This window comes from Salvelinus fontinalis, chromosome 2 (assembly GCF_029448725.1).
Source record: "Salvelinus fontinalis isolate EN_2023a chromosome 2, ASM2944872v1, whole genome shotgun sequence".
Taxonomy (NCBI): Eukaryota; Metazoa; Chordata; class Actinopteri; order Salmoniformes; family Salmonidae; genus Salvelinus; species Salvelinus fontinalis.
This window is the reverse complement of record NC_074666.1, coordinates 41,601,248-41,626,885: the sequence shown is the minus strand read 5'-3', so window position 1 is coordinate 41,626,885 and position 25,638 is coordinate 41,601,248. Positions and strand designations below refer to the sequence as shown.

At 41.4% G+C, this 25,638-nt stretch overlaps 1 protein-coding gene and 1 long non-coding RNA gene across 15 annotated transcripts in view; both read left to right on the top strand.

The window, feature by feature from the left end:
- LOC129819051 (neural cell adhesion molecule 1-like) overlaps nt 1-25,638 on the top strand; it is a 295,364-nt gene that overhangs the window by 46,070 nt on the left and 223,656 nt on the right. The gene's annotated exons all lie outside the window — the stretch shown is intronic.
- LOC129819111 (uncharacterized) lies at nt 556-25,227 on the top strand. Its single transcript, XR_008754018.1, has 3 exons — nt 556-16,588; nt 16,689-16,797; nt 17,014-25,227. It is a non-coding gene; the product is annotated as an uncharacterized LOC129819111 (long non-coding RNA).

Here is a 25,638-nt window from a genome sequence, read left to right as displayed (position 1 = left end):
GCCAAACATACCCTCGTAAAATGGACTATCCTGCCGATCCTTGACTTCGGCAATGTCATTTACAAAATAGCCTCGAACACTCTACTCAGCAAATTGGATGCAGTCTATCACAGTGCCATCTGTTTTGTCACCAAAGCCCCATATAAGACCCACCACTGCGACCTGTACGCTCTCATTGGCTGATCCTCGCTTCAAATTTGTCGCCAAACCCACTGCCTCCAGGTCATCTATAAGTCTTTGCTAGGTAAAGCCTGGCCTTATCTCAGCTCACTGGTCACCATAGCATCACCAACCCGTAGCACACGCTCCAGCAGGTATACTTCACTGGTCACCACCAAAGCCAATTCCTCCTTTGGCCGCCTTTCCTTCCAATTCTCTGCTGCCAATGACTGGAACGAATTGCTAGAATCACTGAAGCTGGAGACTCATATCTCCCTCACTAACTTTAAGCATCAGCTGTCAGAGCAGCTCACAGATCACTGCATCTGTACATAGCCCATCCAACTACCTTATCCCCATACTGTTATTTTTTTGCTTGTTGTTTGTTGCTCCTTTGCACCCCAGTATCTGTACTTGCACATTCATCTTCTGCACATCTATCACTCCAGTGTTTAATTGCTAAATTGCTAAATTGCCTCACCTCCCTTATCTTACCTCATTTGCACACACTGTATATAGACTTTTTTCTATTGTGTTATTGACTGTATGTTTGTTTATTCCATGTGTAACTCTGTGTTGTTGTTTGTGTCGCACTGCTTTGCTTTATCTTGGCCAGGTCGCAGTTGTAAATGAGAACTTGTCCTCAACTAGCCTACCTAGTTAAATAAAGGGGAAATAAAATAAAAAGAGGGGAGTGGAGACCCGGCAATAGCATTTCTGTCTGATGTATTATACGGAACAAAAATATAAATGCAACATGCAACAATTTTAAAGATTTTACTGAGTTACAGTTCATAGAAGGAAATTAATCAATTGAAATTAGGCCCTAATATATCGATTTCACATGACTGCACAGGGGCACAGCCATGGGTGAGCCTTGGAGGGCATAGGCCCACCCACTTGGCAGCAAAGCCAACCCACTGGGGAGCCAGGCCCAGCCAATCAGAATGAGTTTTCCCCACAAAGGGCTTTATTACAGACAGAAAACTCCTCAGCACCTCTTCCCTAAAATGACATTGTAGGCAGCTTATGGTAGAGAAATGAACGTTCAATTATCTGCAACAGCTCTGGTGGACATTCCTGCAGTCGGTGTGCCAATTGCACGCTCCCTCAAAACTTGAGACATATGTGGCATTGTGTTGTGTGACAAACTGCACATTTTAGAGTGGCCACATTTTTCTATTGTCTCCAGCACAAGGTTCACCTGTGTAATGATCATGTTGTTTTATCAGCTTCTTGATAGGCCACACCTGTTAGGTGGATTGATTTTCTTGGCTAAGGAGAAGTGCTCACTAACAGGGATGTAAACAAATTTGTACACGTTGCTGACAGGTGTATAAAATTGAGCACACAGCCATGCAATCTCCATAGACAAACATTGTCAGTAGAATGGCCGTACTGAAGAGATCAATGACTTTCAACGTGGCACCGTCATAGCATGCCACCTTTCCAACAAGTCAGTTCGGCAAATTTCTGCTCTGCTAGTGCTGCCCCTGTGATTGTTATTGTGAAGTGGAAACGTCTAGGAGCAACAACGGCTAAGCCGCAAAGTGGTAGGCCACACAAGCTCACAGACTAAGACTGCCGAGTGCTGAAGCACAATAACTGTTTGTTGCAAGCATCATGAAATGGGTTTCCATGGCTGAGCAGCCTCACTCAAGCCTAAGATCACCAATGCCAAGCGTCGGCTGGAGTGAAGTAAAGCTCGCCGCCATTGGACTCTGAAGCAGTGGAAACATGTTCTCTGAAGTGATAAATCACGCTTCACCTGGCAGTCTGACAGACAAATCTAAGTTTGGTGGATGCCAGGAGAACACTACCTGCCCGAATGCCTAATGCCTACTGTAAAGTATAGTGGAGGAGGAATAATAATCTGGGGCTGTTTTTCATGGTTCGGGCTAGGTCCCTTAGTTCCAGTGAAGGTAAATCTTAACGCTACAGCATACAATGACATTCTCGACGATTCTGTGCTTCCAACTTTGTTGCAACAGTTTGGGGAAGGCCATTTAATGTTTCAGTATGACAATGCCCTTGTGCACAAAGTCAGGTCCATACAGAAATGGTTTGTCGAGATCAGTGTGAAAGAACTTGACTGACCTGCACAAAGCCCTGACCTCAACCCCATCGAAACATTTGGGATGAATTTGAACGCCGACTGTGAGCCAGGCCTAATCGCCCAACATCAGTGCCCGAACTCACGAATGCTGTTGTGGCTGAATGGAAGCAAGGCTCCACTGCAACGTTCAAACACCTAGTGGAAATCCTTCCCAGAAGAGTGGATGCTGTTATAGCAGCAAAGTAGGGACCAACTCTATATTAATGCCCATCATTTAAGAATTAGATATTCGACAAGCAGGTGTCCACATACTTTTGGCTATGTAGTGTACATATAGCCACGTACTGTACCTGTACAAACCCATACAAACACATCTCCAGCTCTAGACAGTGCATCTTCAGCTCTGGATGGCTCCATTGATAACACATTCATGTGGTGTAAGAGAGGAGGGTTAAGTATTGCCCTTTTAGTTTGAATGATCTGTACTGTATCATCTCTATCCTCGTCTAGCAGTGATATACTGAGATTGAGATTACTGAGATTTTTCCAAGGATATGCTGTCAATGTAGCTTTCCAATAAAAAATATATATTACACAGATGGTAACCTAGGTTACAAAACTTAGGGAAAACAGTATCTAAAACCAATACGTTAATAATATTGAATTTACTGTACACATTCACGAGTGACAGTCACTTATTTAAGGGGTTTTCAAACATTTCTTTCCAAGGGATAGTTAAAGGGATAGTTAGAGATTTTGGCAATGACGCCCTTTATTTACTTCCCCAGAGTCGGATGAACAGGAACAGCTAATGTATTTTTTACTTTTTCTTTTTTGGGGGGCGGACCCCCTGCAGTACCTTCACGGACAGTACTCTGCGGATCCTACTGACTGGAAGTCTACAGGAACAGTTAGCATGCTAGCTGTTCATCTGAATCGGTAGAATTAGATAAAGGGCTTCATTGCCAAAATCTCAAACTATCCCTTTAATATGGAGGAAATTACCATCATTGGAGCTAATTACAAGTTTTTTCCTGTATAGAAAATTCTTAGGCGGGCCATCTAATTGGTCATTTTTGGAATGGAAAAACAGTTTCAGTGTCAACATAAATGACCAAAACAAGATAGAAAGCATGCAGAAAAGATATTGAACAATATACAGTATATATATTTTATATATTTTTATAATACCGTCTTTGAGAACTAACTCAAATAATACTAGGAGCCAGTTTGAATCCCCCTTGCTTAGTTAACTCAATATGGCTGGCTTCATAAGGAAACTATTAGAAGACACTTTTGAGAAAACCAATCAAGGTATCATTGGCTGAGGCATATATGACCTGGCAGGCATGCTTATTGCTATTCTTAACATGGGCTCTCTTTAAATGCTCATTAAATATCCTTTTTTAATTAGGGTAGAGCGAGGATGGGAGGCTCCTGGTGCAGTAGGCATCATCACTGAGATGTCTGTTTGCCTTTTCAGTTTCCTGCTGGGACACTACTTTAAAGACATGTAAAATGGCAGAACTGTAACGAGATTGGAGGAGATTCTGGACATGATATAATTGTCGAGACAGAGTATCCGAGGCGCACAGAGCTATCAAAAAAATATGGAGGAAAATGCACTTAAAAGGTGTTGAACAGCATGGCACTTTTCAAATGCCAAATGCATTATTTAACAGCTTTGACAGCTGAGGTATCTTTAGGAAAGGAATATAGTCATGATGTTTGGTGCATCTGAAGTGGAGTCATATGATGAAAACACTGACTTCCTAGCAATAGAAGGATTGTGTGTTCAAGGCCAGTCTCTCCTCTCGGTTGTTAATTTATTTACAGCTCTTGTCTGAATCCCGGCTCCTCTGCCTCCACAACATACCCCCGGAAGTTCACCTCTCTCTCCCTCCCTCCCTCTCTCTCTCTTCTTTGAATATTTTTTTGACTCGATTGTGCCTTAAGTGTGAAAACCTGAAGTGCTAAGAAGAGCCAAATAACCGCTAATAGTAGAAGGTCTCAGAGAGCCACAAAACAATTTGCCCTCTCTGTCGGTGTGTCAGCGCTGCAAGCTAAGTCTCGTCTGCCAGTGTCAGAAGGTCTGGGAGAGCTGGCGTAGCAATGAGGATGTTTTTCCCGCTCCACATTCCCAGGAAAAACGCTCCGCTGTGCTCTACTCACGGCCCGCCAGTCTATTTCTGTAAACCCTGATTGGCTGGCTGGGAGGGATCGGTGTCGGCAGGCTGGTTGTGGCACATGGCATTCCCTATCATCTGTTGCCCGTGTGTTGAGCTGGCTGGAAATCAGGTCGACCCCCTTTGCAGCTCTGTTTGGTAATGACTCCCCAACCCTAGAGACATTTCAACAATTTCGAAGATACTCCTTGAGTTGGCACATCCTGCACTGGCAGCCAGGAAAGGCCCCAAAATGGATGTCAAACATCCAAAGACCTTGTGGTATTTCCAAAAGGCCCAGGGTTTTTGATGACTACGAACCAGGCCTGGTTCAAAGCCAACCACACTATTCACACTCCAAAAAAAGGGGCAACAGAGGGCCGCTGCCCTCGAAATTACCCTGGAGCAGCCACAATTACAACCTTTAGAGCGAGGCAGAGTTTTAAAAAGAGCAAAGAGGGGAGGAGAGTTCGTTTTTAAAAAGAGGTCAGATGAATGTGAATTAGGGATTTGACTGGTTTTGTGAAGGCTTTCATCTTCACGGCTATTTTAAAAGCATGTCATTAAACACAGAGGGAAGAGTATGCCATTTGAAAAAAACATGCTTAAGCTCTGTGTTGTGATGGCTGTTTGTTTACTTTTTTATTTCATGAAAGCCTGAGATTACCATGGCCTAAGCATCTTAAGAACATCATGGATGGAATGCACCCTCCGTATGAAGATATGACCTAGAAACATGGAATCGTTGCATTCAAGGCGTGAACACAGCAACTTCCCGCATACATAAAACAATGTTTCCTAACGGTGTACCCCATTAATTAGTTGGGAGTTAATTGCTTTACAGATGAAGCATTAATATCTCAGCTTGAGCTGGCATTTTTTAAATCTTCTGGACCTTTTATGTACTTATATACTATTAACTTAGCTAATATCTTACCTGCAATGCTGTATATCATAACAGACCACAATCACTGAGGCTCACTGAGGCCCTTTTCTCTCTGGCCATAAAGGGAACCGTTTTAAACCGGTTCTTACCGGGGCTGACTGTGCGAGATACAGGGCTGTTTATGTCCAAACAAACCAAATGTAACAGTGTCCGTCCCTCTAAATAGATTACAGCTGTGGTGAACCATACATGTTTGGGTTGTCAAAGGCACTCAGGGATACTGCTATCCTATAGCTAAAAAGGATCGAACCAACTGCAGCTTTCAGACAGAGAATTCAAGCATTTTGCTGTTTTTTAGATGTACAGATGTAGGATCTTAATTTGATCCAGTTTGCTACAGCAGTATAATTATCCTTCAGCAACAGAAAATGTGAGTTATGTGGATTATAATTAATGGACATATTTGTAAGGGTTGATACGTTTTTTTTTGTAAGGGAAAATCGAGTCTGAAATTTCAAAGTGGAAATTACAAACTTTAGAAGCATTTTTGAACCTCAAATACACTACAAGTTTTACATTTCCAACAAAAAATGTTTTAGGTTATTAAGGATTGGCCAGAACTACATATAATGTTTGAATAACAAATCACTTAAGACATAATATATGACTAATAAGACAAAATATAGGCCTTATAAGCTACTTATATACAGTTGAAGTTGGACGTTTACATACACCTTAGCCAAATACATTTAAACTCAGTTTTTCACAATTCCTGACATTTAATCCTAGTAAAAATGCCCTGTCTTAGGTCAGTTAGGATCACCACTTTATTTTAAGAATGTGAAATGTCAGAATAATAGTAGAGAGAATGATTTATTTCAGCTTTTATTTCTTTCATCACATTCCCAGTGGGTCAGACGTTTACATACTGTACACTCAATTAGTATTTGGTAGCATTGCCTTTAAATTGTTTAACTTGGGTCAAACGTTTTGTGTGTCCTTCCACAAGCTTCCCACAATAAGTTGGGTGAATTTTTGCCCATTCCTCCTGACAGAGCTGGTGTAACTGAGTTAGGTTTATAGGCCTCCTTGCTCGCACACACATTTTTAGTTCTGCCCACAAATTTTCTATAGGATTGAGATCAGGGCTTTGTGATTGCCACTCCAATACCTTGACTTTGTTGTCCTTAAGCCATTTTGCCACAACTTCGGCTTGCAAGCCTCCCCCATTTTCCTCCAAAAATAGCGATGGTCATTATGGTCAAACAGTTCTATTTTTGTTTCATCAGACCAGAGGACATTTCTCCAAAATGTATGATCTTTGTCCCTATGTGCAGTTGCAAACCATAGTCTGGCTTTTTTATGGCGGTTTTGGAGCAGTGGCTTCTCCCTTGCTGAGCGGCCTATCAGGTTATGTCGATATAGGACTCGTTTTACTGTGGATATAGATACTTTTGTACCTGTTTCCTCCAGCATCTTCACAAGGTCCTTTGCTGTTGTTCTGGGATTGATTCGCACTTTTCGCACAAAAGTACGTTCATCTCTAGGAGACAGAACGCGTCTCCTTTCTGAGCGGTGTGACGGCTGCATGGTCCCATGGTGTTTATACTTGCGTACTATTGTTTGTACTGATGAACGTGGCACCTTCAGGCGTTTGGAAATTTCTCCCAAGGATGAACCAGACTTGTGGAAGTCTACATTTTTCTTCTGACGTCTTGATTGATTTCTCAGAGCAAAGAGGCACTGAGATTGAAGGTAGGCCTTGAAATACATCCCCAGGTACACCTCCAATTGACTCAAATTATGTCCATTAGCCTCTCAGAAGCTTCTAAAGCCATGACATAATTTTCTGGAATTTTCCAAGCTGTTTAAAGACACAGTCAACTTAGTGTATGTAAACATCTGACACTGGAATTGTGATACAGTGAATTATAAGTGAAATAATCTGTCTGTAAACAATTGTTGGAAAAATTACTTGTGTCATGCAACAAGAAATTTGTGGAGTGTTTGAAAAACGAGTTTTAATGACTCCAACCTAAGTGTATGTAAACTTCCAACTTCAACTGTACATACTTATAAACTACAAATTAGTGGCTAATACAGTATGTGTACCTTAAAATTAAGTGTTACCAATTGGGTATTGAATGTTATCGATGGACGCAGCATTAGGCTGCGATGGACACAGCTTTAGGCTGCGATGGACACAGAACCTAGGATACACAGCCTGCTTCTGCTCAACATTCGAACTCGAGAAGAAATCAGGGGGCTGCTGCAGTTCGAGAACGATATGTGCTTATCTCCTCGTCAGTGAAGTCATTCCACAAAGAGTCATTCACAATCTAGTGCGGTTACGATAGCACCTTGTTTTCTAAGAGTGTAGACATTGTTTCAAAGGTAGCAATAAATAATCTTATTTTTTGTATGCCTAGCAGTCACAAATGTACATTGTTTGAAGTACACTTTTATAAGTCTCTTAGTCACATCTCTCCATCAATAAGCCCCCTATGGCGAGAATCATGACTCTTTCAAGTTTTGAGGGCTCTGGGCATTTCTGAATCAAATGAAAATGTGTTATTTTGACTGAACGAGTTGAAAAGATCAGAGTCAGTAAAAAAAAACGGAACTTCCCATCACTACAGTGTTGCCTCTTCGCCCTATAACATAGTAGGGGGAACTTTATGGGGTCAATTTAATATGACATCATTCTAAATGGCCACCATAAATCAAGGATTCCTGGTTACTAAATGGGTGGGACCCTTTATGCAAATGAGTCCGTATAAACCTTTTCTAGAAAAGATGCTTCATCTGTAGATGCTATTATACATTTATTGGTCTTTATGAATTCACAAACTAGTATGTCTGGGCTCTACTGTAAGGCTTCAGTGTGCTTGTAGGAATTCAGCCTTTCAGTAAAAACTGATAAAGAAAACATGTTCAGAGTGGCCCAGTGGTCTAAGGCACTGCATCTCAGTGCAAGCAGGCATCATTATAGTACCTGGTTAGAGTCCAGGCTGTATCACAACTGGCCGTGATTGGGAGTCCGATAGGGCGGCGCGCAATTGGCCCAGCGTCGTTGGGGTTTGGCCAGAGTAGGCCGACAATCAATCAATCAAATTTATTTATAAAGCCCTTACATCAGCTGATGTCACAAAGTGCTGAATAGAAACCCAGCCTAAAACCCCAAACGGCAAGCAATGCAGGTGTAGAAGCACGATGGCTAGGAAAAAATCCCTAGAAAAGCTGGAACCTAGGAAGAAACCTAGAGAGGAAGCAGGCTATGAGGGGTGGCCAGTCCTCTTCTGGCTGTGCCAGATTCTTGAAAATAAGAATTTGTTCTTAACTAGTTAAATAAAGGTTAAATAACAATAACAAAAAAAATTAAAGGGCTATTGGCTCATTGAAAATGAGGAGGTCTATGGGCCAATTCACCTCTAATGAATTGTCCTCCACTGTAAACATGGATGGTGGAAATTGTAGTAGAGCACAGGTCAGGATGACTATCTATTCTGATGTCTGTTGACAGAGTGAAACAAAGAGAGAGTGAGAGAGAGAGAGAGAGAGAGAGAGAGAGAGAGAGAGAGAGAGAGTTGAGCTTCTTTAGCTGTCAAGACATTGCAGATCCAACCGCTCAGAGGGGTTCCTCTGCTCTGAGTGTGGTTCAGCCAGGCAGGTTTAATTGTATTGAGGCTAATATCAGTCTAATGGAAAGCAGCTGCAGAGAGGGCTGACTAACATAGAGATGGTTTACATTAAGTACTTGGTCACAGGGACGCCTTGTCTTCTAACACTAACATGCATGTCTGTGTCTCGGACTGCCAGGGGTAAGCAGCTCAGTCAATATACTTCTACATCACATAGAGAGAAAACAGTTTGCAGGACACAAAAGAGGACTGAACGCCAAGGAAGCTCCAACTGCTTTCCAGTGCCTCCCTCCCCCCCTTCTCACAGTGAACTGTGTATGGGATCCTCAATAAGCATTTCATCTTTTTTGCTTTCTTGTTCTCTCTCACTCTTACTGTACAATTCATCTGAGCCATTTGGTGTTGTGTACACTGTGAAGTGGTAGAACATTTGAGCTCTCAACAAATATATGGGCTCCTGTGGAATTAACTGAGTGTTGATCCACAAGCACAGTATTGGATCGAAAGCCTCCTCTTTTGAACAGCCTGGTAACAGCCTGAAGGTCTTACGTCAATGCTTTCTCCACATTTGCTGCTTGAGTTACCATGAAAAAAAGACAGCAAAGGAACGAAAACAGAGCAGACTTACGGCACTGAGGTAAGCAAGCCAATCTTCCTCTTGAAGAAGTGTAAGTATTGCAGAGGCTGGCAGGGGCTAAGGTGATTGCCGAAGCCATATGGCTCAGCCAGGCGCCAGGCAGAACAGTGGAGATCAATGTGTTCAGGTAGCCTGTCAGCTGCCATTGTGTGTCTGTGCCTCAGAGAGAGAGAGAGAGTAGTGGTAGTAGACAGGCCCCATCTATCCCATCCAACCCCCCTGCATCTAATCAGATCCCTGCTCGAGTGTCGCAGAAAGTATCCCATGCTGGAATGCTTATGTGTTTATTGCTACTGCTTTGATTCATTAAGGCACTACTCTCTCATTCTCCTCCCACCCCCCCACACTCTTAACACCATGACTGGGCTGTAGACCATGTGAGAGCTGGGTAATCGAGGGAGCCAGGATGCTTTTGAGAAGATTCCCCAGGTGCCTAAGTGTCATTGTTTGTGGAATTACCCTTGCAGTTGTCCTTTTGAAAATGGGGGTGAGCCCATGCCAGCTTTCACTGCAGACAGTAATCAGGCAGCTTTGATGTGCACCCCTGGTTTTACCCTCTCCTAAGTTTTTTCCTCCTGTCTAGACATTGTTGTGTGCCAGACAATCACCATTGACGAGTCCTTTACAGCACAGTTGTACTATGAGGAGCGTCAACAAACACATTTTATTAGGACCATTTATTGAATTGCAGCTGCTATTCATCTGTCCAAAAAATAAATAAATATGTTATCGGCTCTACTGAATCAAAACCCCGATTGTGGAGGGTTATTTTGTGAAGAGGATATGTTTTCAATACCACCACTTCAATAAACATATTGAAGATGTCTCAGACTGCCTTTGGTGTTAGACAGTAAAGTACAGCAAATGAAAACAACACAATTGTGTTATATTTCAGTTGTATTTGAAATACATATTAGTCCATCTGTTTGAGTATTAAGGTGATTGACAGTTACTGTGGCTTTAACTGTTTTAATGCTAATGAGCTCGACCATTGGGACATTACATTATTATGCCAAGAAATGCAATACCCATTAAAAAAGTAGTCTCGCCGGATTACTTTAATTCAGGGGAATAGATGTATTGATTTGCTGTCATAACTAGGCCAACTGTAAGACATTTCAGCCCATTACACATAATGGCCCATAGATTAAGTTAATCAAATGAATTGTAAGGACTGCACCGGATTTGGAGCAGCTATGAGAGCAGGTGGCATAACGTTGTGCCAAGTGTCCAAAAGGCAGAAATAAAGTATCAAAATTGAAATCGTTGTGCCGAAATCTAAAAACGTTGTTTGAACGGCTTGAACTGTCTGTGAAGAGATAAAGTGATCTCTCAAGACATATTTTGGAACGGCTGCATCTTTCACCTGTGAAGAAATTGTTTCTATGTAAATCGAATTCTCTCTTAGCTAACAGGAGAAGAAATCTAAATTGCCAAGTGTTTGCAGTTGAGGTTTGGAGCGACAGTCAACTATCCACTCGTGGTTGTGCTCACAGCTCAGACAATGTGCAGTCAGGTTAAATCTAAACCCTGTAGTTCTGTAGATGTCGCGACTTACTATCTGGAGCCACAGAACCAGACAATGCTTTCAGTGACTAGATTACTGGCAGTTGTGGTCTGCTGATAGTCAAGGTAACCTGAGCCAAACACAGATTGCATGGAATTGAGGCTTCTGAGATCTTGGGAGAGGTCATTAGCATATATCGGATGTAACCTTTGTTTCTAACCTTGAACACTTACATGATAGATGGAGTAAACCAGAGAAGAGGGATGAGCATGTCAAATGCGTGCAAAGCAAGAAGAGCATATCTACACTTGGTAGGTGTTGGTTGTCATGGCAGTATCTTCGGACAGGGAATTGCCAGGGACCTCACGAAATGATATTAACACGATACTTAGGTGCCGATACATTTTTACATTTTAGTCATTTAGCAGACGCTCTTATCCAGAGCGACTTACAGTAGAGTGCATACATTTTATTACATTTTACGTATTGAGACAAGGATATCCCTACCGGCCAAACCCTCCCTAACCCGGACGACACTATGCCAATTGTGCGTCGCCCCACGGACCTCCCGGTTGCGGCCGGCTGCGACAGAGCCTGGGCGCGAACCCAGCCCAGCCTGGGCGCGAACCCAGAGACTCTGGTGGCGCAGCTAGCACTGCGATGCAGTGCCCTAGACCACTGCGCCACCCGTATTGCGATTATCACAATTCTATATGTATTGCGATTCAATACTGTGATTTTATTGCGATTGCATGGTCCTAACATATTTCTCACCATATGTCTGCTGCAGAGGGACAAGAGAGAGCCATTAGAAAATGAGTATTAATCAGTCATGAAAATAAAAGTGATGATAACAATTTGGTTTGTTTTGGTGCAGGTACAGCCAACTACAGAAAACATTATTTTGCGATATTGTCAAAACAATACAATGTATCGTAAAAATAATATCCCGAAATGTAACTGTAGTGATTTTTCCCCCCGCATCACTACAGTATCATGGCTAAAACACAACAACAGTTCATGAGGAGGTAAGGAGAGGTATTCACCAAAACGGTCAGCTTTTCGAATCTAGTATGTGTGCATACTGAACAGCTTTATAGACTCAGCTCTCATTGGAGGATCTCGCCAGTAATCTACTGGTCAGGGTGAAAATAGTGTCACATGCTGTCAACTGGGTCATATTCTATTTCCATGGCAGGGTATGATAATCTTCACATACTGAGAAATGAGCATGTCCTAGACCATTGTTTCCCGACCCTGATCCGCGAGTACCCCTAAAAGTACAAGTTTTCATTGTAGCCCTGGACAAGCACACCTGATTCAACTTGTCAACTAATCATCAAGCCCTCAATGAGTTGAATGAGGTGTGTTTGTCCAGGACTACAACAGAAATGTGTACTATCGAGGACCAGGGTTGGGAAACACTGTCCTAGACATGTACTTGAGATTCATGGTCTGTCGCTGAAACATTTCTAGGTCAAACATCCAACTAGGCTTTACATGATTATGTTCATTGATCCCATCTAATGAATGATCATGAAACCATCTTTGCGATCGTGGCACTGCTATTTGTGTGAAAGGTGAGAAGACATTCACTGAGAGGCCTCCTTAGAATGCAGCAAATAAGTCTTCCCTTAATTTATGTTTCTACACTGCTCTGTCCCATTTTAATGGGCCCAATTCATCTCTTTGATCCTTGAAAGGCAATCTACAAAGACCTATTAGCACTCCCCTAAATCTGCTTATTCAAGGGGAACATCCTCACACACAGAAAAGCCCTGTTGACTGTTTCAGTACCATTCATTTGTAAGTAGCAAATGTTTTCTTTCTCTCTTTTTTTGCTGCCAATTTATTTATTTATTTTCCCATCGGTAGTTGACATACGAGTCTGTCTAATTGGCAGGGGGGTAGGGAGAAGAGAAGACCCCTCAGACAGTGAGATTGGGTTAAGATTAAATAATTGTATGCATAAACATTAAGCCGAAGGCTGCTCATCGATTGCTGGATGTGTTTTCATTAGCATGAGTCACGCGTTGCCCTGAACACATTGAGACAGGGAATTGAACCCAGTGTGCTGAGCTAGGGTGTAAAAAGAGAGAAGAATAACAGGTTGGTAAAGCCACCCAAAAATTCTTCATTAGACTTCTGGATCTCAATCGGTGCGTATTAAATGAGCTGGCTACACGGTGTAAATGAGCTGGCTACACGGTGTACTAAGAGTTTACTTTAACTGACTCTAAACAGAGACCCGGAGGCTTAGAGAGGTGAAGGTGGCAGCCTTTTAGCTCCTCATCACTTCTCTAGTGCTCGGGGTGGGTCAAACCCGGAGGATTTAACAACCAACCCCTGAGATCATACTGTGAAGGATTGTGCTATAACTCAACAAGTACGATCAGGGCCTTGTCGGCAGTATTATTACTGCCCCCTGCACACTCAGCAGCTTTAGAAGAGAACTACCCTCTGAAGCAAACTGAATTTTCAGAGTTGAAGGCACCCCCAAGAACAATAGCAAATTCCTTTAGTCATGAATCACATATTGCTACTGAGTACACATGGATCATATTCCTAGATTCGGTTCCACAAATACTCCTATTTTAAGTCTCAGCACAGTTCCCCTCCAGTGGTCATCTGCATGGTGTTTTTTTCCAGCTGTGGTCTGACTTGGCAGTGAATAGATTTCCCTCATGTGCTCTACTAAAGACATTCAGATGCCTTTTCCCCCCTCTTGGCTCGGTGAACAAAGCAAAAGAAACCTTAGCTCCTCCAACCTTGAAGTTGCCCAGGAGTTCAGGATTGATAGTGTATCCGATAAACATTTAAAACATTGAAGTTGCCCAGGAGTTCAGGCTCGATAGTGTATCTGATTAACATTTAAAACCTTGAAGTTGCCCAGGAGTTCAGGCTCGATAGTGTATCCGATAAACATTTAAAACCTTGAAGTTGCCCAGGAGTTCAGGCTCGATAGTGTATCCGATAAACATTTAAAACCTTGAAGTTGCCCAGGAGTTCAGGCTCGATAGTGTATCTGATAAACATTTAAAACCTTGAAGTTGCCCAGGAGTTCAGGCTCGATAGTGTATCTGATAAACATTTAGAACCTTGAAGTTGCCCAGGAGTTCAGGATTGATAGTGTATCTGATAAACATTTAAAACCTTCAAGTTGCCCAGGAGTTCAGGATTGATAGTGTATCCGATAAACATTTAAAACCTTGAAGTTGCCCAGGAGTTTAGGCTCGATAGTGTATCTGATAAACATTTAAAACCTTCAAGTTGCCCAGGAGTTCAGGATTGATAGTGTATCTGATAAACATTTAGAACCTTGAAGTTGCCCAGGAGTTCAGGATTGATAGTGTATCTGATAAACATTTAGAACCTTGAAGTTGCCCAGGAGTTCAGGATTGATAGTGTATCTGATAAACATTTAAAACCTTCAAGTTGCCCAGGAGTTCAGGATTGATAGTGTATCCGATAAACATTTAAAACCTTGAAGTTGCCCAGGAGTTCAGGCTCGATAGTGTATACGATAAACATTTAAATCCTTGAAGTTGCCCAGGAGTTCAGGCTCGATAGTGTATCTGATAAACATTTAAAACCTTGAAGTTGCCCAGGAGTTCAGGCTCGATAGTGTATCTGATAAATTCTTAAAGAGTTTAATCGAGCTCCCGCACGGACAGTCTCTTTTTGTTCTGAGGAGCTAAGAAAATGAAATGAAATGACAATACTTAGCTACAGGCCTTAATTGATGTCTTTATCTCTTTCCTTCCGCTCTGGCAAAAGGTAGTAATTACAGAATCAGTTAGAAAGAAAGTGAAAACTGTGGAGAAGTGTGCTTTTCCCGGTATTTTTATGGAAATATGCGTCCTTTCAAATACTTGTGTATATCCATCCCTTAAGCACGTCTTAGTAGTGAGAGACAAATTGGTTTGACACTAGTAGAGACACACATCCTCTTTGCTAAGTGACATACTCTGCAGCTTGATCGATGAAGGGAAATGGTCAATCCAATTAGATTGATTTAACATGAGCATTATTGAATTAAAAGTCTTTCAGCTTTCCCATTGATCCTGCCAGAGCTTAGGCCTAGTAGGCACTGTACATATCTAGAAGGCCACGCCCTCTTTACAGGACAATACATGTGGATACGAGCCCGGGTTAAATTGTAGTAATGGGGGGAAAAAGCTATACAGTTTACATATCTCAATAGTTTTTGGGGACAATATGGAACTTGTTTCAGGAAACTAGGTGTATGTCGCAAGCCACTACTTTACAGAAGAGGCATTAGAATGTTTTCTTTTTTTATCAAAATGCATTTTTGGGGCAGAATGCCTTCTGGAACACGTGTACTTTCATGTGCCTTAATAACAAACTTGCATGCCATCTGTAAATACGAATAAAAAAGAATAATCACAAGCCTAGATTTTTTTAGCCACAGAAAAAGTTAGGAACCTTCCCGCTAGACATGATTGGCTGAGATAATGAATGTGCTGGACAAGCCGAGAGATGAGTTCGGATTGATCTGCCATGTAGCACATTCTGTCTATAACATAACCTGCTCGGTATGTGTAGATACTCCTTTCTACTGCAGCTTTTTTTAAAGATATCATCGAGGTGTTTCTCCGGATTACATATTCAAACTAAGAGCAAAAATGGAATCCATGACAGAGGGAAAAAGATCTGATGATTCTTATGGCATTGCACACGATCAGTGTGAACCAGAGTCACTTGACACAACGGGCCAAGTAAGCTGTACAAACGAAACGGAAACAACACAGGACGTCTAATTTAATGAAATGGGTTGCAGTCTGCCGTGAAGCGTTCATCCATGTATACGGGTAAGAATACAGCTACATTTTCAGATATTATACATTTCTAATTTAGTCAGGTAGTCGTTTTCATTGCAAGTTAAAGCTAGCTAGCTAACATTAGTTGGCTGGCTCACTAGCTAACATTACGTTTATGATCTGTGTATTAATATTATCTCATGAAGCCATTTGCATTGCTAGTTATAGCCTAATGTTAGCTAACTAACTTTGAACCTAGTTGGTTAGCTTTAACTAGCTATGACAATCGGTTTGTATTGCTTGTACTCTATGGGTTGGGGTTATGGTTCATTGTTTAGCTAGCTACATGTCTAAACAAGACTCCACTTCGGCAGATGATTACATGACTAATCAAGTTAGTCAGGTGTGTATGGCGATGATTACGGCTATCTATAGTATAATAATGCTAAGATATTTGTATCTGGAATTTGTCTTTCAGCATCCGTAGAACACGACAGACTCTCCTCCACCAGTCATACAAGGAGAATGGTCTAATGCCTCTCATCAAAAAGAGATCCGGCCCAAGCAAGCGCAGGTTACACCTGAAGCATGAGGACTTGCAGCGAGTTGTGAACTTCAACAACTTCGCAGAGGATAATGCAATAATATTACCAGGACGTCACCCAGGACACAAACACTTTGGTGGAAAGCTGCTGCTATCCCATGTGACAAAAGCAGCAGTGTGGTGTCTCTACAAGGAATCGATGATAACACTTGGTATGTAAACATAAATAACACATCTTTTCATTATTGAATTTACCTCCAACATGATTGGCACAACTTTTATTGATCTCACATTATTTGTTTATTTGTTCAGAGGTACATGTAGTCGGGCTTTCTTCCTTCAGGAATCTGTGGAGAGATTGCTGGTGTGGTGAAGGACAGCACTGTGACGGGACAACATCCCACTGTTGGTTGGACTGGAGGTTGGTACAGTGCTGGTGTAAGGCTATGGCTGGCAACAACACCTGACTCCTTACTTCAGGCGGCTGCCACAGATTAAGCAGTACTAGCACTTCAAATTAATATCATTTTTATTGCATTGTATGAGGTTATTCTTCTTATCTAAACTTGGGAGGTCAATTGATGTTATGCAAGGTTGTAATGTCTTACATTTTTTGGTCTATTTTCCTGTTTTACAGCTTTGATGCTCTGGAGCCTGGTGTTGTTGTCGCCAAAGGAGCAGCGACAGTCGGGACCAGGTTTCAGCTGCTGCGCAATGCCGATGTCCTTTCTCCCATAAATGGTCTGCCTGTACAAGCACCACCTGGACACAACTAGACAAAGATATATTTTTGAGAAGATTAGGGAATTTTGCGACAAGGAGGCCATGGACTTCAAATCTTCTTAACCAAATTAAAGGGCAGGACAGAAACAGGCTCTACGAATATACATGCCCTTGTTCATGCGTGGTGCGGATGGACCATTTCATCACTGGGGGCCGAGTTCCCATTCATCCGGACTCTCTCTAGTAGCAGCACATCACTCTCCCCCTCACTCTCCCCCTAACACACATAACATACGTTGCTGCTACAATTGTTTTTTATCACGCTGCTCAGCCACTTTACCCCTTATTGTATGCATATAACTTCATTGTCTATCAAAAGTATCACTGATATCGTTATTGATATTGTTCGTGTACATACTGTATATTTTGTTCTTTCTCTTACTGGCACTTTGACACTTTTGTTTATTTTTATTGATACTTTAGGTTTTTGATATTGCTACTTTGCAAGTAACCATTTCACTGTATTGTGTACACCTTCTGTACTCTTAACAAGATGTGACTGGCATTTATAGCATTTCTTTCACAGGACCCATCAATTTAGACATTTGTCTGGGGTAAGCATCATCTAATATTTATAAAATATTTTTATCTGGACACTTTGTTTTTGATATTGTTACTTTACAAATATGCATGTAACCATTTCACTGTACCGTTTACACCTTCTGTATGTGACAAATAAACTTTGATTTTGTTTGATATAGTGTGTGTTTACGAGACGGTAATGGGAAGAACAACAAGACCTGCACCTAAGTCAGATTAGGATATAGGCCAAGGACTAGATGAAGTGTATTTTTACCTGGAGTTTTTCCTTATTGTAGGCTACTACTTTTAGTCTTGAAATATTTAGTTGTTTACTATACTGTTTAGCACATGGCCTGACATGTGAATCCTTAAAGAAATGGGTGGTGCTAAGGCTTCACAGGGTGTGAACATGCTGAATGTGTTGTCAAAGAAGAACTCTCCAGTAGGTGTACCAAAACATTCAATGGCCATTTTCTCAAATGGGGTTACAAGTTTATCAACTTCCAAAGCAGAATTACTTTCCCATTGTTCCTCAACAACAGTTTATTATATACCATTTTCTAGCTCTGAGTCTCTACTTTTATCCATTGTAAAAAAACAAAAGCAAAAATAATAATAAAAAATAATAGTTCCTCTGTCTAGTGTCTGTGTTCTTTTGCCCATCTTAATCTTTTCTTTTTATTGGCCAGTCTGAGATATGGCTTATTCTTTGCAACTCTGCCTAGAAGGCCAGCAACCCGGATTCGCCGCTTCACTATTGATGTTGAGACTGGTGTTTTGCGGGTACTATTTAATGAAGCTGCCAGTTGAGGACTTGTGAGGCGTCTGTTTCTCAAACTAGACACTCTAACGTACTTGTCCTCTTGCTCAGTTGTGCACCGGGGCCTCCCATTTCTCTTTCTATTCTGGTTAGGGACAGTTTGCGCTGTTTTGTGAAGGGAGTAGAACACAGTGTTGTACGAGATCTTAAATTTCTTGGCAATTTCTCGCATGGAATAGCCTTCATTTCTCAGAGCAAGAGTAGACTGACGGGTTTCAGAAGAAAGTTCTTTGTTTCTGGCCATTTTGAGCCTGTAATCGAGCCACAAATGCTGATGCTCCAGATACACAACTAGTCTTAAGAAGGCCCGTTTTATTGCTTCTTTAATCTGATCAACAGTTTCAGCTGTGCTAACATAATTGCCAAAGGGTTTTCTAATGATCAATTAGCATTTTAAAATGGTAAACTTAGCTAACACAATGTGCCATTGGAATACAGCAGTGATGGTTGCTGATAATTGGCCTCTGTACGCCTATGTAGATATTCCATAAAAAATCTGCCCTTTCCAGCAACATTAGTCATTTACAACATTAACAATGTCTACACTGTATTTCTGATCAATTTGATGTTATTTTAATGGAAAAAAAATGTGCTTTTCTTTCAAAAACAAGGACATTTCTAAGTGGTAGTGTATATGTTTTTTATTTTTAATAATTTTGCTAGCATTTCTAAGAAACTGTTTTCGCTTTGTCATTATGGGGTAGTGTGTAGATTGATGAGGAAATTATTTAATTTAATCAATTTTAGAATAACATTAATGTAACAAAATGTGGAAAAAGTCAAGGGGTCTGAATAATTTCCAAATGCACTGTATAGTGTGCAATGTTTGGAACATCAAATGGCAATAAAATACACAATATTTAATCACAATACTTCTAGAATCGTGAGAATCGCAATACATATTGTATCTGCACCTAAGTATCGTGATAATATCGTATTATGAAGTTCCTGGCAATTTCCAGCACTAGTAAATTGCATTTGACCTGCATGTAATGCTTAAATCAGAAGACACTCTCCCAGAGGGTAAAGTGACCCGGTTTTAAAAATGTCCGATACGGTTGCGTTGAGCACTTACAATAAAAACATTTTTTCATGAGAACGATCAGGACATGTTATTGCTCTATGCTCAAGCTAATTCATAAAAATAGTTCCTTGGCTGAACCCGCCACTCGTGTTACAGTTGTTCCCTCACAAAGAACCTTTTGTTCTTCGGTGCCATTCGCCGCTGAGTTTTTGTTACTGTGTCATCCGTGTAAGTGTCATCGCCAAGTCAAAGCTATTCTATTTTCTTTCATGTCCACATTTGAGCTGCCTGGAGTGTTGTGTTAACACTGGCCAGTTGCCCCTTACAAACGCCCTCACCCTTACCCCCCGCATACAGGAACCTTTCGAAACGTGTTGGGGAATAAGGTTACATTACTGAACTATACCCCTATGGAGAGCTAGAAACTCTAAAGAAAGCTGATTTGGATGCATAATTAATGCTGAACTTAACTTGGGACAGGTTATAGTTGTAGCATATTGCTTCGCTGAACAAAGTGGCTCTAAGTTTGTCCTTCATTACCTCCCTCCTGCCATTTAAAGCCTATATGGCCTGTCTTTTTGTGACGGAAGCCTGGTGTCCAGTTCTACTTCTTTGGCTTTTCCCTCCATTTTGTGCCGCTTTTGTCTAGACAGCTGTGGGTAGCCGGGGTCTTTGTGTTCTTGCATTGAGCTCCCATACGTTACAAAGTGAGGGGAGATACCCCTTATGCTACCAGTTGCCAGAAACTCAGCTGCCACTGTAACTGAATCAGTGGCCGTCCCAGCAATTGCCTGATTGGTTAGATAAGATTCAAAAAGCATCTCTTTATTTGGGAGAAATGATGACCGAAGTTGGGAGTGGGCTAGGCTCCCTGGCTTTAAAGTAATTCATAAAAAGTGGCTTTACATATTTCTCTGCATTATTATCTTATTGTTGTGAAGCTGACTGGAGATGTTTAATATGGTTTAGTCAAGCTGATGGGCTATGCATCCATTATGTATGACTGCTCTATATATGGTCGTATTCACAGCCTGTTCGTTACAAGGGAATAATCCCCAGCCCAGCTGCATCGACCACACGCTCCCCCTTTTAAAGAGGGTGCTTTATGGTAGAAGGCCTCTCTTAATTTATGGCTCCTGGTGGGCCTCTTAAATAGCGTATGAACCTGAGAAGAGTAGACAGAGACGTGGGCAGTACATTGTGTCATCTCATTCCCCACACAGATTTAAAAGCCCTCCTTGGCTATCTGGTGCAGACAGACAATCAGTTGGAATGTCTGTCCCACCAGCCCAGTATGGGTCGGTCACCCAGCTCTCGTTTAGTATCTAATTCATGCTGTTCCTCAACACATGTTTTAATAGATCTTTACATATTTCGTGGCCTCATTTGGGTCCTTTTGGTACTATTCGCCAGTCCAGACTCCAAGGGGGATTTATTTGGCTTTCTTTGTGCCTGTGTTAACAAAAACAAGACCGTAATCAAACCCCACCTTGAAGGTTTGAACTCACAGCCTGCATTCAGTTCTTCCTGATAAAAAATATCAATATTCTATTTTGATATGAGCCATGATCCCTACCCGGAGAACCATTTATTGGAATGATTTCAAGCCTGCCATAGTGTTTGTGTTTCCATGCCAATTGTCATTTCTGCATGTGGGGAGAAAATATGCTCACCTCGGTTCATTTGTTTTTAATATCACAGATTGTGGGCCGCTAACCTAGGCTAATGCTGGTGAGCTATAGATGTTTGCCTCCCATACATTTTGGGCCAGCAGCATACCACTTTGCATACCACCCTGCAACCCTGCTGTCTTGCCTCTGACACTAAGCAGCGTTGGTCCTTGTCCGTCCCTGGATGGGAGACCAGATACTGCTGGAAGTGGTGTTGGAGGGCCAGTAGGAGGCACTCTTTCCTCTGGTCTAAAATAAAATATCCCAGTGCCCCAGGGCAGAGATTGGGGACAGTGCACAGGGCACTGTCCCCAATTGGCTAATTCCTCCCCCCTCCTCTCCCCTGTAATTATTCTCCAGTTTGTTGCTGTAAATGAGAGTGTTCTTAGTCAACTTACCTGGTAAAAAAAACAATGATATATATACATATGGACATATTTGGACAGACCTACTCATTCCATTTTTTTTTTTTTATATATTTTCTACATTGTAGAATAATAGTGAAGGCATCAAAACTATGAAATAATGCATATGGAATCATGTAGTAACCAAAAAAGTATTAAACAAATCAAAATATATTTTATATTTGAGATTCTTCAAAGTAGCCACCCTTTGCCTATTTGGTCTGGCTAGACTGTAAACTCTCCTTCCAGACTCATATTAAGCATCTCCAATCCAAAATTAAATCTAGAATTGGCTTCCTATTTCGCAACAACGCCTCCTTCACTCACGCTGCCAAACATACCCTCGTAAAACTGACTATCCTACCAATCCTCGACTTCGGCGATGTCATTTACAAAATATCCTCCAACACTCTACTCAGCAAACTGAATGCAGTCTATCACAGTGCCATCCGTTTTGTCACCAAGGCCCCATATACTACCCACCACTGCGACCTGTATGCTCTCGTCGGCTGGCCCTCGCTACATATTCGTCGCCAGACCCACTGACTCCAGATCATCTATAAGTCTTCGCTAGGTAAAGCTCTGCTTTATCTCAGCTCACTGGTCACCATAACAACACCCACACGTAGCACGCGCTCCAGCAGGTATATCTCACTGGTCATCCCCAAAGCCAACACCTCTTTTGGCCACCTTTCCTTCCAGTTCTCTGCTGCCAATGACGGGAACGAATTGCAAAAATCGCTGAATTTGATGACTTATATCTCCCTCACCAACTTTAAGCATCAGCTATCTGAGCAGCTTACCGATCGCTGCAGCTGTGCACAGCCCATCTGTAAATAGCCCATCCAACTACCTACCTCATCCCCATATTGTTTTTATTAACTTTTTTTGCTCTTTTGCACACCAGTATTTCTACTTGCACATCATCATCTGCACATCTATCACTCCAGTGTTAATTTGCTAATTTGTAATTACTTCGCTACTATGGCCTATTTATTGCCTTGCCTCCTGACTGTACTTTTGTTTATCCCTGTGTTGTTGTTTTTTGTCGCACTGCTTTGCTTTATCTTGGCCAGGTCGCAGGTGTTCTCAACTTGTTCTCAACTGGCCTACCTGGTAAAATAAAGGTGAAATATATATATTTTTAAATGACAGCTTTGCACACTCTTGGCATTTTCTCAATCAGCTTCATGAGGTAGTCACCTGGAATGTACTTCAATTAACAGGTGTGCCTTGTTTAAAGTTATTTCCTTCTTAATGTGTTTGAACCAATTAGTTGTGTCGTGCCAAGGTAGGGGTGGTATACAGAAGATAGCTCTATTTGGCAAAAGACCAAGTCCATATTATGGCAAGAACAGCTCAAATAAGCAAAGAGAAACGACAGTTCATCATGAAGGCCAGTCAATCCGGAAAATTTCAAGAACGTTGAACGTTTCTTCAAGTGCAGTCGCTAACAGCATCAAGCACTATGATGAAACTGGCACTCACAAGGACCGCCACAGGACAGGAAGACCCAGAGATACCTCTACTGATAAGTTCATTAGAGTTACCAGCCTCAGAAATTGCAGCCCAAATAAATGCTTCACAGAGTTCAAGTAACAGACACATCTCAACATCAACTGTTCAGGCCTTCATGGTTGAATGCTGCTACTAAACCACTACTAAAGGACACCAATAATAAGAAGAGACTTGCTCAGGCCAAGAAACACAGGCAATGGACATTAGACCAGTGGAAATCTGTCCTGCGCTTAGTGGGACTATCATTTGTTTTCAACAGGACAATGACCCAACATATCTCCAGGCTGTGTAAGGGCTATTTGACAATGAGGGAGAGTGATGGAGTGCTGCATTAGATGACCTGGTCTCCACAATCACCCGACCTCAACCCAACTGAGATGGTTTGGGATGAGTTGGACCGCAGAGTGAAGGAAAAGCAGCCATTAAGTGCTCAGCATATGTGGGAACTCCTTCAAGACTGTTGGAAAAGAATTCCAGGTGAAGCTGGTTGAGAGAATGCCAAGAGTGTGTAAAGCTGTCATCAAGGTAAAGGGTGGCCACTTTGAAGAATCTAAAATATATTTTTATTTGTTTAACACTTTTTTGGTTACTACATGATTCCATATGTGTTATTTCATAGTTTTTATGTCTTCACTATTATTCTACAATGTAGAAAATAGTAAAAATATAGAAAACCCTTGAATGAAAGACAGGTTCTGAACTAATATTCATACTAAAAGTTTTAGGGTCCATACACAGATCGGCTACATATTGTAGCTAGCTAAACATCCATAGGCATACAGTTATTTTTATGCTCCACTACACAATAAACAAATAAATAGTTAGCTAGCTATGTTACTTCAGCTGCAATGCATGGCAAATATGAGCAAAATCTAATCAAAATCAAATGTATTTAAATAGCCCTTCTTACATCAGCTGTAATCTCAAATCGCTGTACAGAAACCCAACCTCAACCCCCAAACAGCAAGCAATGCAGGTGTAGATGCAGGTGTAGAAGCATGGTGGCTAGTAAAAACTCCCTAGAAAGGCCAAAACCTAGGAAGAAACCTAGAGAGGAACCAGGCTATGAGAAATTTGCAGGAAATGCTTTAGCTAGCTAGATTCTTTACATCCACTGTTTCACAAGACTGCAGCCTGGTTTCCTGCTTTTCTCAGGAATCCCTAAACCATTAAACAACACGAATTACAAATTCTTACTCGTGTCATAACACTAGTTAGCTAGCTGGCTAATGTTAGCTGGTCAGCTAACTTGCTAAATAGCGATTTTCGTAAATTAACTTTATGACCTAAAAATATGCACAATCGTTTGTCTCTACATTAAATAACATATTCCTCTCAATTGTACATTTTTAGCTTGACTCGTTATGACATTATAACTACTTACATTTGCTTCCTCCGTAATGTTTTTTCAGACATCTTTGCTGAAGAAAGTCACCAGGGAAGGGTGGCTCGTGTCAAATTTGTCATTGGAACCACTGATTGGTTATGATATGATTGGTCATATAAAAACCTTGGGACCCAAATACATAATGAGTGCTCTAACTCCCCCTTGCGGTGGTCTGGAGCAATGAAGCCGTGACGCTGGGTACCTCTTAAGTCCCGCGGTGTAAGCTCGCAACTTTTAAAGGAGGAACCACTGTAGGTGTGTCCAAACTTTTGACTGGTACTGTATATAGTATGCAGACAAAGTGAGCATTTGCACTCCACATTACCTTAAATCAGAGCCATATCTGCCTGATATTATTCAACCCTTTTTTAGAGAGCTATTTTTTCCCCCCTACTTTCAGCAGTAGTACTTTAAAATAGATAGTAGAGTAGCATGCTATTTCCATACCCAACCACATCTAGCTAGGATACCGAAGTGGGAAATTACATTGAAGCCCTGTTCTGTCACCATCAAATTGGCCATCACTGAAGAATGACATCAATACAAAGCAGCATTGGTTTGCGTATCTTTGGGCCATTGGACATGGTGCACAGTTTGTTATAACACTGTCAATGCTTGTACAAATGCCATTCAAACTATACTGAACAAAAATATAAACGCAACATGCAACAATTTTTTGAGAGTTACAGTTCATATAAGGAAATCAGTCAATTCAAATAAATTCATTAGGCCCTGTAAAATGAACTGTAACTCAGTAAAATCTTTAAAATTGTGTTTATATTTTTGTTCCGTATAATATATCAGACAGAAATGCTATCCCCGGGTCGGCACTCCCCTCTGCTCCTGTTTATCAACTCGATCTGGTGTCACCATCATCCATTGGCACGTCAATGAGCAACACTAGCAGGTTTTTAACCTACAATGACTTTATGTGGGGTAATAAATGCACCCCTGGACTTGAAAATCATCAAAGCTACAAATCAATTGCTAAGCATATAGATGAGGTGAAACTAGGAGTAACTAGTGTGTGTTCGAGCGGAAAGGCACATTTGTTGATTTTTTTTATAATGATGATGCAATTAAAAACATGCAAGGACGATTTTATGTTACCTATTATTTTTTCCCCCACAAAAG